The 20,345-nt window shown below is 38.6% G+C and overlaps 1 long non-coding RNA gene across 1 annotated transcript in view; it reads right to left on the reverse strand.

Moving 5' to 3' along the window:
- Positions 1-5,703: 5,703 nt before the first annotated feature.
- The window catches only part of LOC130544688 (uncharacterized), a 73,863-nt gene continuing 59,221 nt past the window's right edge, over positions 5,704-20,345 (reverse strand). The window contains exon 3 of the long non-coding RNA XR_008961150.1: positions 5,704-5,788. This is a non-coding gene — a long non-coding RNA (uncharacterized LOC130544688). The remainder of the gene's footprint in view (positions 5,789-20,345) is intronic.

A 20,345-nucleotide genomic window follows, 5' to 3' on the forward strand; every position in this document is an offset into this window, starting at 1 on the left:
AAAAATAAACATCAGTTCTTAATATCCAAGCCTGGAAGACAGCAAGCAGTAAACCTCAATAGTGTGTTAAGGAAACTAAAGAAATCTGAGAATATTGCTGAAGTTTTCTTGCTTTGCTTGTCTAATTGCAAACTGAACCTAAGAACTCTCTTAGGCTGAACTGATGAAAGGATTAACCAAACTGTTAGGCTTGAACTTAAAAATCACAGGAGAGAAAAAACTCAAAAAATCTTGAGATTCTCAGGGTGTTTAAAAAGAACATAGCCTCAGAATGTTGGGAAAATCAAACATTAAATTCTGATTGTGTTATCACCAAAATTCCCAAATGAGAAAGAATCAGGCACAGCATCCATATAAATTAATGTAGCTTCTCAGGGAGATCAGTTGTTAAAAGAACATGCATAAACATAACGAAAATGGCTAAAAAAAATGTTAGAAGAAATTTATTTTGCTTACTATCTTTGCTTTTGCTTTGGGAATTTCTAGTTTGTTTTTGCCTGCGGGGCTATATGAGGAGTTCTAGAAATTGCCAAGAAGCAAGATTTGGGTTGGTGGTTGAGTAAGTTGTTTCTGATTATTTCTTTGGTTTAAAGAATCACTGCAACAAGGTAGTCACTGATCTATTTGGCATATTAAAAACGTATCAGGCAAAAGAGTTCAACTTCCTGTTCTAAGTTGTTTTCCTGGTATAGTGAACCTAGTTAGATGTAAGAATATAATTTCCACTAAGTTGTATCTCAGTATAGTGTATGATTTCTGTTGATTTTCCTTGCAGTGTGTGCCAAAGTTATAAGAAAGAGAAAACATGTTTGTGGGCAAAAGGACATCCGGTAGACTAGTACTTCTCAAACTTCGACGTGCATTTGGATCTGAGAATCTTGTCAACATGCAGATCCTGGTTCCACAGGTTTAGGGTAAAGGTTCTGTATTTCAGACGTTGCTAGGTGATGCTGATGATGCTGGTTCTTGGACTATACTCCGAATAGCGAGGCTGTAGACTAACCAGTTCACTGAAAGAGCAGAGAGTGACCAGAAATCGTCATTCCAGTGGAAGGGTGCTGTGTACTGTGGGGCTCTCCTTGTCCCGGCTTAGCCTGTTTGCCAGCCTGGTGGGTGGGTCCATGGATGGAAGGCAAGGCATTTCCAGGAGCTCATGGTAGAAAGAGCAACAGCTGTTCCTGTCTTCCATGCCATCTCCTTGAGAGAACAACGGCTCCTTATCGGCGGCTAGGCTGCCAGCATAGCTATTCTAAAATGGAAAGGAAGGACTAAACCATGAGGGTGAACAGGTCAAGATGATGCAAAAAATGGAAAGAGGAAGTAAGAAGTCAGTAGGGTCGGGAGTAAGAACAAGACCAGTGTATCTGGGAAAAAAAAAAAAAAAAGACTAGCGTATCTAGGAAACTTGAAAAAAAACATTCTTTCCTATTTATTAATTATTCATGTTAATTTATTTTAAATACTTTGTCCTAGTATACAATGTAACAAGATAGAATGCTCTCACACAGAGCATTCGTTTTAACAACATAATACCTACTGGGGCATTTTGATGATGTTGAAACATAAAACCAGAGGTAATTCACCCCTTCAGCCCTTAAACTTCTCCAGAAAAATTACAAATAAAAACAGGCTTCATCCCCAATAAAAATAAAACAAAAAAGTGTCTTTTGGATCTTATTGCTTGGTTGGTCCCTTATTGCTTATGAATTGGAATGGAAACATTAATGCCTTTTGGGAGGCTGACCTCAGCTGTTTTTCAACCATTTGGAGAATAAGAACTCTAGTTTTGGTGCCAGCGCTCAAAGCAGTTTTCTCAGGTGGATGAACAATGGCTGGTAGTTTGCCTGTCACCATCTTAAAATCCCCAGGGGAACCAGGCTAAGTCTCCGCTCTGACCCTTACTAGCTCTGTGAACTCGTGCATATATAATGGGTCTGGCATATAATAGTTGCTCAAAAAATATGAGTTCTGACCTCATTCGCCTTTAACTTTCTGAAACTCAGTTTCTCAGTTTCCTCAAATGCGAAATGAAGGTAATGTTTACCTAACAATTATAGGGTGTTTTGTGAGGATTAAATGAACTAATAAACATAAAAAAGCTTTTTGAACAGTAAATGCAAAGTAAAATAATATTATTAATATTATCTTCTGGTCTTAAGGTCCAATTAGAAGAGTTGACTTTCAGGGGTGATTGTGGGATAGGAGAAAACTAAACAATTTTAATAAAATTTAAGATCTCATGGGGTCACAAAGGCAATTGCATATAACCACGTGGAATGTATACTGTATAAGGCCTGCTGGTGTTCCCTAGGATTGTGCAATGTGTGCTAGGGAGGGATTCTGGGCTGCCAAAAATTGCTTCATTGCTGGTCTAGAATTGGATCGAACAAGTAAGAACAAGTCAATCAAATAATAAGTCTAAGATCCATTCATTCTCTGTCTCAACTATTTTTGTCATATTATCTTATGAACTTTACATAAGAAAGACATAATTGCTGAGTGGCATTTTTGTGATGTAGTCTCCATCTTTTAACCCTGAAGGTACCCCACGCAACAATGCAATTTTCCCTGCTCTTCACAGAGCTCCCTTCTGTGGCCACTACCCTGATCTGCCCTCCACCAAGGGACAATGTGACGAGATGGCCCAGGTTTCTTACGACTCCATTTCAAATGTTCTTTATTCATGTGCCATAGCCAGTGTCTCTTTTCTTCCACACGTTCTTGCGTTAAAATTCACAGTGGATTGTTTCATTTCCATAAGACTTTTCATGATGGCTAATTTACATTTGAAATTTACCTTGCTAATGATTCCCTTTGTCCTTTCATCCTGAACACCCCTGCCAGATTATTCTCTTAAAAGCATTGCTTTCATCATGTCATTCCACACCTTAAGCACTTGTAGATGACATCTAACATATATGGCCCAAGCTCCAGAGTGCAAGACCTACTCTCCCTTCCAGGCTCCCCACCCCGAACTGTTTGCGCAACAAGCTGGCTATAGCTTTTCTTTTTAACTTTAGTATTTATTTCTCCCCTTCTCTGTATCCAACGAATTACTCAGCTATCCAACTCCAGAATGGTCTTATCAACAAACTGGGCTTCTTCTCCCTCTGACCTTCCTGAGATGTTTTCCCTCTCCTTCCTATTATTTCAGTCACACAGTCATACAAGTGAACTTCCAACAAACACATATTATAATTTAAATGCAGTGGTGATACTCAAAATATTAACAACTGATCAGTATGGACATTGAGCCATCAGAAAGGCTCTCGCCAAAGAGCTGGAACAGTGTCCTAGAGAATTCTTTCTGAGCCAAGCATTAGTCGTGCAGTTGTTGAATCCTAGGAAGGTGGGAAGAGGGGGGGCAGTTATTGGGAATTCCTGATGGAGGTATGGCCAGGGCAGCGGAGACACTGGGGTGGGCATGGAGGAAGGTGGCAATCAATTGGCATAAAAAATATTTCACTATGTAACATCGGAACACCCAGAGCATACTGGCTGGACACGAGTCAGGCTTTGCTCATTCGTCTCCAGGCTCAACTTAAGCTCCTGTCCAACAAATCAAGGGACAGTGATACCTCCCCACTAAATCATTTTAGCATGTTTTGCCCATTCCACTTACTAGGCACATTTACAATCTTGCATCATTAATTGGTTTTTAGGGACTATTATGCAATTTTTCCCAAGAAGTTGGAAATCAAGAGTTGCACTATATCTTTGTCCCTCCCTAAACGTCAAATACGGTGCCTCTCTTAAACAGTCACTTATCCTACATTTATTAATGAACATCAGTTGACTGAATAATTGAGAATAAGCGAGAACAAGAGAACTGAGTTATATATCTCATAACTCAGTCATTTCAAACCACTTGGTGAGGGAGTGACAGACATCTTTGAGACTCTGATAAGAGCTAGAGACTCTCTTCCCAGAAACCTCTACAGCCACACAAAATTATGCACTCAAATTCAGGTATCTGACTTATCCCCTAAGCCATTCATAGATTCCTGGGAGTTCATGGATCCTAGTTTAAGGACCATGGTTTCAATGAAATTTTAAGTGAAACTAGAACACTAACCTAAGGAATTAACTCTGTGTGTGTGTGTGTATGTGTGTGTATGTGTGTATCCTACAGGTAGACTTATTCATGTCATGAAGGAAACAGCACTTGGACCTACAAGTATACAGCAACGTTCCGTGTTCCCATTTAACAGAGCTTGCTTAAATGCACAGCCAGGCTGACGTTTCATCTGATCGGGGCTCCAAGTAAAGCTGTTCACGATGACCATGAGCAGGCCCAGGACTCAAAGTTTTCAAAGCTTTACTTCTTTTATCAGTACTCTTGACTATATAAATTATGAAGACCATCAACCCCATTCCTACCCAAATCTCTAGGGAACCTTGAGTATGGTAGGTCTTCATGGAGGATCCAAACATTTTTAATAAGCATCTTGGCACAAGACAAATGGCCTAGACCACACCAAAGCCCCACAGCCAACTATTAAAGACTAAACTCAGATGTTATCTTGGCATTCCAGTAAGGAAGAGACTTCAAGAGAGCTCATCCTTTTTCCACCCTCGTCTCATGGTATCTATGGGTTTTTTTCCTTACTTCTACCCGGAAGGCAGAAGAACAGCAGGACCCACATGCTCGCTGTTGTGGGCCAGTGGTCTCCAGAAATGTTATACTACCACCTGAGAGGTTCAGCTAACGCACGCTTATTACCGGTTATACTTGTAGATGTCAAGTAACAAGTGCCGTAACAATCTCAAGTGACAGCGTCTTTCACGGGTTGAACTAATTAACAAGTATCACATGCCGAAGTGTGAAGGGCGTGATTCATGTTTAACTGGAAGGGAAACAGGACATACGAAAATGCAAGATCAAGTGTGTCTTAGACAGGACTTTGTTCATCAGGGAAAGCAACCTTGGTACATAAATTAAAGTGTAGACATGAGCCATAAAATAGTGAGATCATCGTCACTGAAACCCTGTGTGGAATCGACTCCCACTGAGTTACGCACCATGACTCAAAGAGGTGGACTTCCATCAATTCCCCAAGGTAGTTAAACTAGCTTCCTTGCAATAAACTTCTCTCCGGAAGAAAAAAAAGAACTTATTTACAAGGGAAGCTCCCTGCTATGGCAGAGACATGAAAGTCTAGAAAAATTACACTTTCTCATATTTCATACTGATTTGTTTCGCTTCTTGGGAAAAAGTATGAAATCTCTTATATACTATTAATCTTTGGATTGGTTTCTATTGTCTGAAACTTCTTGGCACGCACTACCACCCCAGAGACGTTAGATATGGAGAGCGAGGAGAGCCCCAGAAGAAAATAATAAGGAAAAAATAGTTCCATAAATGCTGATTAAAATTAGAGCCAACCTATGCTTTTATGGCCACAAACCAAAGTAATATTACTGGGAAACACCAAAAAGTCACTGTTTTCCAAAAAAAAATCTTTGGAGAAATTACATCAGTTCTCTGGACTCATGTAAGAGAGGGTGTGCAGTGGGGATGCTGTGACTCAGCAGCAACCCTATTTTTCATCTGCTTTGACAACTGTGATAACATGTGGAAGTGTCTGAAAGGAGAAAATTAATTCTCACTGCGTCATTCTGTGTGGTGCAGTGCCCTGCCCAACATATGGATAGGTCCTTACCTAAAATACCATGATGGTAACAGGAGATTCAGGGGAATTCATGGGGTGCAGGGAAAGAGCATTGGAAGAAGCAATCTCTCTGGTCCTCTTCGGCAGCTAATTGATGACATGTTCACAAAACCAAGCTATCAAAGCGGGGTCAGGGGAGGAGAGAAGGGGGAGACCAAAGAGTTACTTGACCATCTTCTGCTGTTTCTTGATTTATGATAATACCAGTGCGTGAGTGAAATGCACAACTTTCCTTCAACATCCACTTGGCTGGGCGGCACAGAGCCTCAGTAGTATTAAGCTTACTGTTTGAGCACGGATGTCCACTCTCTCCACCAAGTGGGCATCTGGCCATTGTGGGAGGAGTGACCACTGGAGTGACTAAGGTGGTACCTTCAACAGAGGAGTAACCTGAGAATATTCATGGAATAAGGTAATATGAACCAGTTTATGGGCCTGACCTCACTCTTTTCCTATTTACACCACACCTCTGGCCCTAAGATGCCCTACTTCCTGGGAGAACAGCAGCTGTATCTGAGAATAAAAAAAAAAAAAAAAAAAAAATTAAAAAATCCCAAAAAATTCTAGGCTATCTCATAAAATCTAGAAATGTTGGGAAACTTTCAAGTGAAATGGTGGTAACTTTTCCAGGCTCCAAAAGCGGGATGATGGAATCCTATAGATTATAGGATTATCATTCAAAAACTTTTAGTGAGATGAATGAATAAGCAAAAACAATATATATATATTGTGTGTGTGTATATATATACACACACACACACAGTGGAATATTATTTAACTCTAAAAAGGAAGTAAATACTGACATAGGCTATAACATGGATTAGCCTTGAGAACATTATGCTAAGTGAAATAAGCTGGTCAAGGGGTGCCTGCCTGGCTCAGTCAGTAGAGCATAGGACTCTTGATCTTGGGATTATGAGTTCAAGCCCCACAATGGGTGTAGAGATTAAAGTCTAAGAAAGAAAAGAAAAGAAAAGAAAAGAAAAGAAAAGAAAAGAAAAGAAAAGAAAGGAAAGGAAGGAAGATGGTCAGAAATGAACAAATATTGTGATTCCACCTATGTGAGGTTGGTGTCATCAAATTCTTAGAGACAGAACATAAAATCATGTTTTCCAGCAGTGGGAGGTGGGGAGAATGGAGAATTATTATTTGATGGGTACAGAGTTTCAGCTTAAGAAGATGACATGAGTTCTCAGGCTAGAAGGTGATAATGGTTGCACAACAATGAGAATGTACTTAATACCACTAAACTGTAAAATGTAAACTGTACACTTAAAAATGGTTAATGGTAAATTCTACTTACATGTATTTTACCATAATCAAAAATAAAAATTTTAGTCCTATTTGCATGTGAGTCTTTGTATAACATTGTGGAATAATGTAGGTGAAATCAGTGACTGTTTTTACAAAGAGCTACTGCTTTCAGATTGACGGGAAAAGAGAAGACAGATTTGTGTACCTCACATCGAATTTGCCTCATTAGTTGGGAAGTGAGCTCCAGTCATTTCACGTGGGAGTCCAAGAAAGAGGAGACTCAGAAAGGTGAGAGAACTTGATCATTTTGTGTAAAAATAAAGAAAAGGGGAAGAGAAGAGAGAAGAGGAAGAAGGAAAAAGAAAAGGAAAAAGAATATTCCTGGCCTGGCACTCTTATGCAGATGCACTCCCACAAGTTTCTCCCGACACACACTTACACACACAGTCTTGGATCCAAGATATAGATGCAACTGGGCTGAATCTGAGGAAATTGCGATCTAATTTCCCACAGTTCCTTTACATTAGTCCTATCAGTCCTTTCTGCCTACAGATCCCTGTTGCCTGCCCTCAGCCAGGTATCTCAGAGCTGGAGAATTCAGAGGTCATCTAGTTCAACTGCTGGCCAGAAGCTTGAGTCCTTTCTACATAGTTGCTCCATACATTGGACTGACATCTTATTTAGTTGATTTTTCACTCATGTTTTCCAGTTGGGTCCATAGAATAGTATAAAAAAAAAAAAAAGAAAGAAAGAAAGAAAGAAAGAAAGAAAGAAAGAAAGAAAGCAAGCTACTCTCAGGGAAAAGAGGGAAAAAAGGAAATAAGCAGACTATCATTTAAAATAAAAGTTAAAGTTCTTCTTGCTCATTAATTATATTTTATTTTATTTTTTTTAAAGATTTTATTTATTTATTAGACAGAGAGAGAGACAGCCAGCGAGAGAGGGAACACAAGCAGGGGGAGTGGGAGAGGAAGAAGCAGGCTCCCAGCAGAGGAGCCTGATGTGGGGCTCGATCCCTGAATGCCAGGATCACGCCCTGAGCCGAAGGCAGACGCTTAACGACTGAGCCACCCAGGCGCCCCTAATTATATTTTAAAATAGTATTTAAAACTAATTGCAGAATATTAAGTCTGGAGTGATCCCATTTTGGTCCCCTCCCAAACGTGTGTGTGTGTGTACAAGAAAAAAAGCTTCTATATAAATATATATAGTTCCTTTGCAAGTAAGTTCATCTCTTTATTTTCTACCTTTGTTTATTTCTATTTTTTATTCAAATAAGGTTTATGATTTCTTCAATAAATGAAGAAAGTATTTATAAAGTATGTTTATTTACACATGCAAACAGAATTGAGGTAGAGATGAGTTATCAAATGATACAAAATTTGCAACAGAACAAAAAACATGAATGTTTTGGAATATACTTTGGAAATTGGGTTTAATCAAGCAAATGGAGCAAAGAAATTGAACATGACCTCATGTTTCCAAGAAAAGAGAGATTTATTAATATCAAAGCCAAACCCTTAAAACACAAATTTGATGTCGAAGATACAGAGCACAAAGGGCTGGGTACCATCCAAGAGTATGGCTACTTTTCTCTCTGCTTGAGCTATTCATTCAATGCATGTTGAACCTTAGGGTTTATTGTATGTCAAGTATAGTGTTAAACCTTGAGTAGGAATTCAAAGATGACTAAGAGATGATCCTTGCCCTTAATGCACTCATGCTTTTCCTATTTGGCTAGAAAAGTGCTCTAGTAGGCAACTTGATGCTTCTCTTAGAAGGTGTTTTCAAAAATACTTTCATTAGTCATGTCCCATTGTCTCTCCACATCTCAGTCACTGATGCACCTAAACTAAAGCCCAGAAGTTCTTTTTGTGTTGGTATCTTCAACTTTTGGTATTGCTGGCACGGGTAGATTCTGTGTACCTTCTGCTGGTCTGTTTTAGTATCTGCCCTGGACAAATTAAGTATTAGTAAACAGGGCACTCCCTTCCTCAAGGAAATACTCAATGTTTCCATGGACAACCTCCATCCAAGGACACATTCTTCTCCACCTTCACATTCTACTCAATAACTATAAACAAGACATTGTTTCTACACCCTTTTCTTTCATGACAAAGGCTTATCTGAAAAAAAAAAAAAGTGAATAAAGGACTTGGACTCATTCAGTTATCCTTGAAAGTGGTATCTCTTCCTTCAGCTTTTCAAATTCAAGAGCAAACCTCCAAAATATTCCCAAATCAGTACACAGCTTCTTCTTCTCCATTTTTACCACCACTGTCCATGACACCATCCTATCTCGTCTCTCTGGGCAACTGTGGTAGCCTCCTTACATGACTCCCTGTTGCCCCTCTTAACCCACCACAAGCTATTCTCTGAATAAACTCCAAAGGGATCTTTTAAAAATCTAGATTAGATCATAATATCTCCCGCTTAAAAACCAGTAGCTTCCCACTGCACACAGACTAAATGCCATACTCCTGAAATGGCTTACAGAACCACACAGTACTGGCCATGGCCTGCTTTTCCTTCTCATTAGCTCCATCTTCTTGGTCTCTTTTCTGTTCCTGAAGAACAGACCAAGTTCATTCTTGCCTCCTAACTTTTATTCCAGTCTTCACATCTGTCTGGCACACTTGGCCACTGATTTTTACAAGGCTAGTTCCTTCACATCATTCAGATCAAAGCTTAAATATCACCTCTTCAGAGAGGCCTTTCCTGATCAGTTTGTTCTCCACAGTTAAGAGTCGCCCTCACTACATTTCTGAGTCCACAGTGTTGACTGTTGGCTAGAAAGCACTTTTTCTTCTCCATGAAGCCCTACATTCTTCAATAGGTTGAATTAGCTGTCTTCACAGTATGATGGTCAAGGCCAACCCTGGTTCCAGAGGGTGGAGAAACAGACTCATTTCTTGATGAAATGAGTACAAGGTCACATTACATAGGGACAGAGGCACAGGGGCATGATTCATTGATCTCTTGCACCCCTTCAGACCTATGTAATATAGGCCATTGCAACATCTGTCATGATTGAGAGGTTGGTCACAGTCGCTAGCCCCAAAACAACACTGCTGCTGCTTAGCTTTGTGGCAATAACATGGATGCTCTGTGTCCCGCCTCTTTTACCAAGTAGCTCATTTGTGTGCCCGTCTCGGGTGACGCATCTGACTGGCATCGTTTACATCACACATCCGCACCCGGCAGCAGGGAGACTGGAAATTATGTTTTCGAATTCTCCACTAAAATGGAAAGATTCTTACTGTGGGTGACTATCAGAATACGAAGAAGGTATTCAAAAAATCCTCAGTAGTCACAAATGACAGTTGTCGGCTACCTACCATGTCCTTCAGTAAGGTCTAAAAACCTTTTATAACCTTAATAATAGTGTTATAGAGAATAAAGGAAAAGAGAGGTGTGTGGAAGTGAGGCTTACCGCACATTTACCTGATTCTCAAGTGGAAGGAATAACATACTATTGAAAGCCTGTGCCCAAGAAGCCCAGAAATTGCCGCAAAGTAAGTGGTCCATGTGCAACTTGAAGAAGCAGACAGAACAAAAGATTCCAGACTAACAACATCCTCCATGAAGGTGACCCATGTTAAAAAAGAATTTTTATAATGGGTACAGTCACAACTCTCAAATAAATATAACATGAGCAGATATCAAAGATTTTTATTTAACTCATTAATTAATTAGGAATCCAGTGAAATTTTTTAAAAGGTGGGGGCAGGGGGAGGTAACAACTGTTCAAAGGCTAATCCAAAGAGCAGACACCGAAATAGGCAATTAGGAATGAGGAAATAAAGTAATTTACAGACACAAAAATGACCAATATTCACAGGACAATAATCAATTGTATCTCCATTGGACAAAACTAATTTACATCTCTATCGACAAGAATAATTTGCATTACTGTCAATTTTATTTGATTTACAAAGTTGTGAAGTAGCTCAAAGACAATGAAAAGCAAAGATAACTCTATAGTCAGATTAACTCAGAGGGTGTACTAGACAATACCTAATATCCCATTGGCAATGCCACCAGGAAGCTTTTGCTCACTATAACATCCTTCACGATTTTTCCTGACCTTCTAAAGGGAGAGAAAAACTGACTTTTGAGCTACATAAGTCCACATTTGACCATCAGGTGCACAATTAAATATATTAAGAAAAAAAAGAGGAATTCCATTTCAAATTAAAATTTAGAAAGTCTTTTTTTAAATTTTTAAAAAAATTTTATATATTTATTTGAGAAAGAGAGACCACAAGCAGAGGGGAGAGGCAGAAGGAGAGGGAGAAGCTTGATCACAGGACCTTGGGATCATGACCTGAGCTGAAGGCAGATGCTTAAGGGACTGAGCCACCCAGGCGCCCCTAAAATTTAGAAAGTCTTAAGAGAAACTAGCTCCAAATCTACTGGTGAAAACAAGATATAAGCCACAAAGTCATAGTTTTAAAAAACATACTAGAACCCCTGAAACCAATATAATTCTGTATGTCAAATATACCCCATAAAAAAAATCAGAGAACCAAGGACAATCCCCCCAAAAACCCTAAATTAACTAAATTCCAGAAAGTGATAAGTCCATCCTAGAAGATGAGACCCTCAGCTGCTTTCATTACTAGTAGAGCAGGGGGAAGAGGCGAAATCCATAGATTAGATTGACTCCACCCACCAGACAAGCAGCACGACAGAGGAAGCAATATTGTTTGCTTTAGTCTTTACTGTTCTTTTGCACAAAATGTTTGGTGTATGATAAAAAATTACAAAACACATAAATAAGCAAGAAAACACGACCCAAGATCAAGACAAGATATAGTCAACAGAGCAAGCCCAAAGATGAAATTATACACCAAAGTTTGGAACTTTAAAGTAATTATGTTAAATATATTCAAAATTTAGTGGAAAAAATAGAGAATGTAGATGAATAGATGGAGAATTTCTTCAGAGAGATGAAATCTATTAAAAAAAAGAACTTACTGGAAATGCTTGAAATTTTAAATATATGAAATATCAATTTGATGGGTTCAACAGCAGGCTGGACATAGCAGAGGCAAGGAGCAATTTGATGACAGGTGAAAACACATAAAGAATAAAAAAAGAGTTTAAAAAATGGAACAGTGGATCCAAGAGCAGTAGGACAACAGTAAATAGTCTAACATATAAGTCATTGGATCCCCATAAGGAAGGGAGAGAAAGAGAGGAGAAGTATGTGAGGAGTTAGTGGTCAAGAATTTTCTACAGGAGCTTCCAATATGGTGAGCACATGGAGGTGCAGGGAGAGGGCCTCACCCGGAGAGGGAATGGAAGCTCCACACCCTTTTCTACATATCTGCCCTCTGCAGCTCTTCCATCTGGCTATTCCTGAGTTACATCCATTTATAATAAACCAGTAATCTAATTACATTGACATTGATTGGCCATGGAGACAAAACTCTAACTTGGTTGGAAAGATTGCTTTCTGCGGGCTTTGCAGTCCTTGGCATTTCTTTCTTTGTGTTTTCTGACAGCATTCTTGGCTCGGGTATTACATTAAAGTGCAGGAACAGCACCTCCATAAAACCTGGAGCAAAGAAGAAACCCAGCTGCCAGCCTTATTCAGAACTATGTTTTCCAACCTGTGAATACAGAAGTTATTCTATAGATATCTTGTATTCATTTAGGCACCAAGTCTTATCCATATAGGGAACCAATAATATACCTTACACACATCTAGACTACTTGCCCTCAGGAGACTGGAGATACTGTTGTCATGAATAAAGCTTGAATTTATTTAAAATCCTTTAAAAAAAGATTTTCTAAAATTAATTTTTTTTTGGAAGTAGGCTCCATGCCCAGTGTAGAGCCCAACACAGGGCTTGAACTCACGACTCTGAGACCAAGACCTAAGCTGAAATCAAGAGTCAGACACTTAACTGACTGAGCCACCAGGTGCCCCTGTAAAATTAAAAAATTTTTTTAAATTTTATTTATCTATTTGACAGAGAGAGAGCACAAGCAGGGGATCAGCAGGCAGGAGAAGCAGACTCCCCACTGAGCAGGGAGCCCAATATGGGGCTCGATCCCAGGACCCCAGGATCATGACCTGAGCTGAAGGCAGGCGCTTAATTGACTGAGCCACTCAGGCACCCCTAAAAATTAATTTTTTTTAAAAACCCCACAGATCCTGGGCACCTGGGTGGCTCAGTTGGTTAAGCATCTGCCTTCGGCTCAGGTCATGATCCTGGAGTCTCAGGATCAAGTCCCGCATCGGGCTCCCTGCTCAGCAGGGAATCTGCTTCTCCCTTTGCCCTTCATCCTGCTTGTGCTCTCTCTCACTCGCTTGCTTGCTCTCTCTCAAATAAATAAATAAAATCTTAAAAAAAAGAAACCCACAGATCCAAGAAGTTCAGTAAACATTTAACAGGATAAACACAAAGAAAACACACCTAAGATCATAGTCCAATTGCTAAAAACCAGAAATTAGAAAATCTTAAAAACAAACTATAAAAAAGACATATATACAGGGAAACAAAAACGTGAATTGTGACTGATTTCTTATCAAAAACAATAAAGCCCAGGGGTGCCTGGGTGGCTCAATGGGTTAAGCATCTGATTCTTAGTTTCAGCTTGGGTCATGATCTCACGGACATGAAATAGAGCCCTCTTCCTTTGCTCCTCCCCCTGCTTGCACTTTCCCTCTCCCTCTCTCAAATAAAATAAATAAACAAATAAAATATTTTAAAAAAACCCAAACCAAAAAGGCCAGAAGACAAGGGAATGACATCTTTAAAATGCCAGGAGAAGGAAGGCTCTCAACCCAGAATTCAAAATATACAAAAACAACATTCAAAAATGAAGTCAAAATGAAGACACCTTCAGGCAGACAAAGATGAAGAGAATTTCTCTGCAACAGATCTGCACTACAAGAAATGCTAAGAGAAATTCTTCAGGGTAAAAGCTGAGGAAATGTTATCAGATGAAATCCTGGATCTCCAGGATAGAGTACAGAGCATCAAAAACAGTAAATATTTAGGTAAATAAGAGATGTTTTTTAAACTATATATATTGCTATCATTCTTGCTATATAGATCTATATCCTATGATGCATTACTATTCTTTTTGCTTTAAATATACTTTGTGTATTCAAATATATTTAAAACAAAAAAGTATAGCAGTATATTGTAGAAGTAACATATGACAACAACAGCACAAAAGACAGGAGTAGTAAATAAAAGTACACAGTTGTAGAGTCTTACATTGTTTGTCAAACAGCATAACATTATTTGAAGTTAGTGATAAATTAAAGATGGATATTATAATTTTTAGAGCAACTGCTAAAAATAACACTAAAGAGATGCAGCTAAAAATGTTAATATATGAAACAGAATGAAATATTAAATAGTGATTGATATTGCCCAAAAGAAGGCAAGAAAAAAGAAACGTAAAAGAATAAATGGAATAAATAGAAAACAGATGATGAAATGGTAAACTTAAATCCAGTCATATCAATAATTACATTAAGTTCAAATAGACTGAACACTCCAATTAAAAGGTAAAGATTGAAAAAAAAGGTAAAGATTGTCAGACTGGCGGTGGGAGGGAGGAAAGACCCAACTACATGCTATTTTCAGGAAACACGTTTTGAATAAAACAAGTGCAAAAAGATTACGAGAATGTTCACAGCAGTCTTATTTACAATAGCCAAAAAACTGGAAGCAACCAAATGTCTATTGCAATAGTTAGCCATTGCTGCATAAAAAAGAATTGTCCAAAACCTTAATGGATTAAAACAACATTTATTATCTCATAGTTTCTGTAGGTCAAGAATCTCAGCAAAAAGAAGCAGTCTCTTCTCTCATGAGGCTTCAGTGAAGCTGTTGACTGGGGCTGCGGTCATCGCAAAGCTCGGCTGGGGAAGGGTCTATTACTAAGCTTACTCCTATGATTGTTGGCAAGACTCAATTTCTCACAGGCTGTGGGAATGATGGCCTGAGTTCCTCGTTGGCTGTTGGTTGGAGGTCTCCCTCAGTTTCTTGCCATGTAGACCTCTCCATAGGGTAGCTCACAACATGGCAGCTTGCTTCATTAGAGCAAGCAAGAAAGAAGAACCAGAGAGAGAGAAAGAGAGAGGGATGGAAGTCAAGTCTTCTACATCTAAATCTTGGAAGCAACATTCCATCATATTTGCTATATTTTGTTCATTAAAAGAACGTCATGAGGTCCAACCCATGCTCAAAGGAAGGGGATTGCTCAAGGGTGTGATCAGCAAGGGGTGAGGATCACTGGGAATGCACAACAGCAGCTCTCACCCGCATCTATCCACAGGAAAATAGATTTTAAAACTGTAACAATTTCATACAATGGAATACTACTCAGTAATTTTATTTTTTAAAGATTTTATTTATTTGAAAGAGAGAAACAGAGAGAGTGCAAGCAGGGAGAGGGGCAGACGAGGAGGGAGAGGGACAGGCAGACTCTGTGCTGAGCATGGAGTCCAGTGCAAGGCTCGATCTCAGGACTCTGAGATCATGACCTGAGCTGAAATCAACAGTTGGAGGCTTAACTGACTGAGCCACCCAGGCCCCCCCTACTCAGTAATTTTTAAAAAAGAATAAACCACTAATACACACAGAAACATAGATGAATTTCAGGAAATCCTATGCAATAATGATGGGCAAAAGAACGTAGCCACAAAAGAATACACACTGTATGATTCTGTTTATATGAAGTCCAAAACAGGCAAAACTCGCCTGTGATGACAGAAATCTGAACAATAATTAACTCTACATGTTTGAAGGGTATTGCCTGGAAAGAAGCATGAAGAAAAGTTCTCAGGTGCTGAAGGTGTTCTATGGCTTCTTTTGCCAGGACTCATTGAACAAAACATGTAACGTCTATGCATTTTATGTAAATTATACCTCCATAAAAAATAATAAAGAAAAAAATAAAAATTAATACTTAAAAAGTAATCCAGTCTTATTCCTTAAAAACAAAAGTTATAATATCAACATTCTGAATTCTTTTAGCCAATGTTAAATAAAATATATTAGTCTAACATCATCTTCCAACCCAAGAACCTAGACATCTTGGAGTAATAAATGAGAAAGATGTTGAGTCACCAGAGAAAAAGCTATATTTTAAAATGCAATCAGTTTGTATGATATCATGTCTGACTAAAATGTAAGGATATTAAGAAATCACTCCATTTTTCATTAGTAATAACAAATAAACCTAAGATTAATCAGCAACCCAGAAGAACATGTTATTTTTCTTCAACGTTTTTATATTTTAAAAGATCAAAGTTATATGATACACAGAAGATCTTTTTTGAAAGGGTTCTAAAAACAGAATGAAAATTTTCCACTCTTAATCTTAAAGGAATGATGTTCTGTTTTAATGAAATATAAAATCACTCAAAGAAAAAAAGTTACTCTTCATGAGCTCTCTTTCCTTTTTTTCTTTCTTTTTTCACCCTTCCTCATTATGGCAGTTCTCATATCCTTGACTTTCTTAACAAAAATACTGTTGTTTATTATGTAAGATACTGGTTAGTGGAAGTAAACCAACGAAACAAATAAAAAGCAGTAAGGGAAATTTGCACAAAATTGATATGAAAGTTAATTTCTCTCCCATAAGGATGTGACAGCCCCCCAGTGTCAGGGATTCGGATTGCCTACCTTGTTGCTTTGCCATCTCTAGGGAACATCCTTCACCCACGTTATTCATGACAATGTTCCAGGTAGCAGAATTAGTATTAACCAATTGTTTATAGTCCATTGGCTAGAAATTAGTGGAGAATAATTAGCAGAACAATTGTCTTTGGACGTCCTCAGAATACGGTGCTTGATTTTCTGGAAGCCAGCACCGTTTATGTTTATATTAGAATACAAAAAGTTTGGACTGCCATTCGAGTATGCAATTGTAAAACATCTGTTTACCCTCACTCCCCTTACCCAAAACCTCACGGAAACAACGTTCAAAAAGACTTTATTTTAAAGAAACCTAAAAAATCCACAAGCAGAGGGAGAGGCGATAATAGCAGAGGAGCGATGTGAACCCAACATACAGGACAGCTGACTTAGCAGACTAGAGAAAGGGGGGATGAAGTCTGGACAATAGGGTGAGGGTGGAGGATGGCAAGAAGTAAGCCGATTAGGTCGCCAAACCCTGCAACACCCAGACATGAGAGTCACAAGCTGTCTCTGAATGCAGGAAGCAGATGAGGCTGAAAGCTTGGTTTCGGATCTCACCACCTCTACACAGCCCGGTGACTGACCCTCCCTCCTCTGCAGGGGGCTTGGGGAGGGATGTCGTCAAGCAAATTTGGATAGTTCAGTTAATGTGTTTGCCTACAGTGAAAGCCATTTTATAATTCTGTGGGAAGTTTAGAGCTGAAATAACAATTTGGGAGAAAACTAAGCAACTCTGTAAAAAGGCAATTATTATCTTCAGAGAAAAAGACTTCTGCAAGAATGGATATGTAACCACAGCATATCACCTGGCTCAGCAAAGAAGAGTATTTACACAGTCATAATCGTGCAAGAACCTAAATAATTTGTCTCTGTTTCTGATATAACTATATGGGGAGGATGAGGGTAGGGAAGTGTGAAGGTAGGAAGGAAAGAAGAGAGCTAAAGCCTTACCTTTCCTGGTAGGAAATCAACCCATAATAACTAAAAGTGAACACACTCAGAAATTGCAGTGCAGGGTTACTATAACAGAAATATAGAGGCAGGGGCGCCTGCCTGGCTCGTGAGTGGAACACGAGCAAGACTTCTGATCTCAGGGTTGAAAGTTTGAGCCCCATGTTGAGTGTAAAGAGTACTTAAAATTAAAATCTTTTTTTTTTTCTAAAGATTTTATTTATTTATTTGACAGAGATAGAGACAGCCAGCGAGAGAGGGAACACAAGCAGGAGGAGTGGGAGAGGAAGAAGCAGGCTCATAGCGGAGGAGCCTGATGTGGGGCTCGATCCCATAACGCTGGGATCACGCCCTGAGCCGAAGGCAGACGCTTTAACCGCTGTGCCACCCAGGCGCCCCTTAAAATTAAAATCTTAAAAAAAAAATTTTTTTTTAAAGACATACAGAGGTAAATACCTGAAGAAACTACTGAAAGACTCTAAAATCTTGACTGGAAGTAGGAACTGGAAGGAGGACAGAGTAGAATAAAGAGAGGGCAGGCAAGAAGCTACTATATTTTAAGTCTTATACAACTGTCTGATTTTTTAGCTCTGATAAAAATTTAAAATTAAATGTAAGAAAAGAGTGTGAAATGAATGTTTCCTTTCCAAGAAGGAACTTTCCTGAATATAAAGCTGACTTGAAGATATCTACCATAATTTTTTCATTAATTGATTCTTCTGCTAAATATTCAACAAAACTCCTGCCCTCATTGTGCTGGTTTTTTTCCCTTTAATTAAACTTTTAATTTTGAGAAATTATAGATTCATATGCAAGTTGTAAGAAACAATACAGGAAGATTGGGTGTGTTCTATACCCAGTTTCCCTCAATGATAACATCTTGCAAAACTGTAGTATGATATCACAACCAGGATACTGACACTGATATGGTCAAGATACAGGTAATTCCTTCACCAGAAAGTTTCCTAACGTTACTCTTGTACGGCCTTACCCACCTCCTTCTGCTTACCCCCTCTCCAACTCTGAACCCTGGGTTCTCCATTTCTATAATCTTTTCGTTATAGAATACCTGATAAATGAAATCCATAGTACGTGAATTTGGGGGATTAGCTTTATTCACTCAGTGTGATCCCCTGGAGATTCACCCAAGTTGTTGTGTATATCAATAATTCATTATTTTTTAGGGGTGCCTGGGTGGCTCAGTCGGTTAAGCGTTTGCCTTTGGCTCAGGTCATGATCTCAAGGTCCTGGGATAGAGCCCCATGTTGGGCTCCCTGCTCAAGCGGGGAGCCTGCTTCTCCCTCTCCCTCTGCCCCTTCCCCCGGTTCATATGCTCTCTCTCTTACTCTGCTCTCTCTCAAATAAATAAATAAATAAAATCTTAAAAAGAAAATAATTCATTCTTTTTTATTCCAGAGTAGTATTCTAAGGTATGGATGAATCATAGGTTGTTTAACCATTCACACTTTGAAGGACTCAGGGTTGTTTTTTTGGTTTTTGGCTATTACAAATAGAGCTGTTATGAACATTTGTGTACAGGTTTGTAAGGGACATACATTTTCCATTTCTCAAAGATTGACGCCCAAGAGTACAATTTTTGAGGTGTACAGTAGTTGCATGTTTAGGTATTTTTTGTGAGAGTTTTATCAAAATATAATTCATCCATTTAAATGTGTAATTCAATGGTTTTTGGTATATTCACAGACTCGTGTTACCATTACTATAATTAATTTTAAAACATTTTCATCACCTCGAAAAGATAGCCCAGAGCCCTAAGCTATCACTCCCCATTCCCCCAACACTCCAATCCTAAACAAACAACCAGAAATGTAATTTCTGTCTTTATACATCTGCCCATTCTTGACATTTCATATAAAGGTTATCACATAATATGTGGTTTTTGTGACTGGCTTCTTTCACGGAGCATAATGCTTTCGAAGTTCATCCACGTTCTAACATGTATCAGTACCTTGTTCCTTCTTATGGCTGAATAATATTCCATTATATAGATATACCACATTTTGTGAGCCATTCATCAGTTGATAGACATGTGGGTTGTTTTCACCTTTAGCTATTATGAATAGTTATGAACATTCATGTACAAGTTCCATGTGGACATCTTGGGAAATATCTGAGACTAGAATTGCTGGGTCATATGGCAACTCCATGTTTAACTTTGAGAAACTTCCAGACTGTTTTCCAAAGTGGCTGCATCATTTAACATTCACACCAGCAGTGCATGGAGGTTTTGATTTCTCCACATCTTTATCAATACTTGTTATTGTCTGACTTTTTGATTCTAGCCATGCAGGCGGGTTTGAAGCTATATCTCATTGTGGTTTTGGTTTGCATTTCCCTGTTGACTAATGATATTGAGCACTTTTTGAGTACTTACTGGCCATTTATATATCTTCTTTGAAAAAAATGTCTATTCAGAACTTTTTCTCAATTTTTAAATTGGGTTGTCTTCTTACAGATGAGTTGTAGGAATTCTTTATATTTTTTGGATACTACACCCTTAACGAATACATGATTTGCAAATAACGTCTTGTATCCTGAGGATTGTCTTTTACATGTTTAGTTCTATAAGAGATTACCAATCTATTTTTCCGAACGAGCTTACCATTTTATATGCCTACCAGTAATGTAGAAGTGTTCCAGTTTTTCTGCATTCTCATCAGCACCTGGTGCTGTCATTATTTTTAATTTTAGCCATTCTGATAGTTGTATAGTGATATCTCATTGTACGGTTTTAATTTTGCATTCTGTAATGACTAAGGATGGCAAACATCTT

The sequence above is a fragment of the Ursus arctos genome, unplaced genomic scaffold (assembly GCF_023065955.2).
Source record: "Ursus arctos isolate Adak ecotype North America unplaced genomic scaffold, UrsArc2.0 scaffold_1, whole genome shotgun sequence".
Taxonomy (NCBI): domain Eukaryota; kingdom Metazoa; phylum Chordata; class Mammalia; order Carnivora; family Ursidae; genus Ursus; species Ursus arctos.